General features: G+C 38.7%; 1 non-coding gene across 1 annotated transcript; it reads right to left on the bottom strand.

The window, feature by feature from the left end:
* Positions 1-233: 233 nt before the first annotated feature.
* LOC142438209 (U1 spliceosomal RNA) lies at positions 234-397 on the bottom strand. Its single transcript, XR_012782633.1, has one exon. It is a non-coding gene; the product is annotated as a U1 spliceosomal RNA (small nuclear RNA).
* Between the last annotated feature and the right edge of the window lie 241 nt (positions 398-638).

The raw sequence follows: 638 nt of genomic DNA, 5'->3' as shown, positions 1-638 counted from the left end.
CTGGCTTATTGTAGTTGGCACATAATCTTAACGATGAAGGCAAGCTTTATTTTTGCCTGACACCTCAGCATTGCTCTTACCAATGTATGTTGTTAATACTTAAAACTTTCAGGGAGTAGATATTGTCACAATTTCATAAATGCCAAATAATGATATAGTTGCTAAATGAGGAGAAGGGCTATTTTATATTATGAATACAGTTATTTATAAGAGGTTTTTTTTTTTTGTTTTTTCAGGGGAGAGCGCGAACGCAGTCCCCCACTACAACAAATTATGCAGTCGAGTTTCCCACATTTGGGGAAATCGCAGGGGTCAGCACATCCGGAGTGCAATGGATAAGCCTCGCCCTGGGAAAACCACCTTCGTGATCATGGTATCTCCCCTGCCAGGTAAGTATATATAAGAGGTTTTTAAAAAGTTCCTGGGAAAGCTCATTATATTTTGATTCTATTGCTCCATGAACTTATTGGAGTTTCCTTTTATGTATTCTTTCTTCTCTGTTGCTCTTTGGATTATTCCCAGTGTTTATATATTATAAACAGTTCTGCTATGAATAGCCTATGTGTGGACACTGGTGAAAACACATACAGTGTATGCTGAGAAGCGGCATTGTCAGGTAACACGGTACGTGCAGTATC

The sequence above is a fragment of the Tenrec ecaudatus genome, chromosome 1 (assembly GCF_050624435.1).
Source record: "Tenrec ecaudatus isolate mTenEca1 chromosome 1, mTenEca1.hap1, whole genome shotgun sequence".
NCBI classification, from domain to species: Eukaryota; Metazoa; Chordata; class Mammalia; order Afrosoricida; family Tenrecidae; genus Tenrec; species Tenrec ecaudatus.
This window is presented reverse-complemented; position numbering and strand designations above follow the sequence as displayed.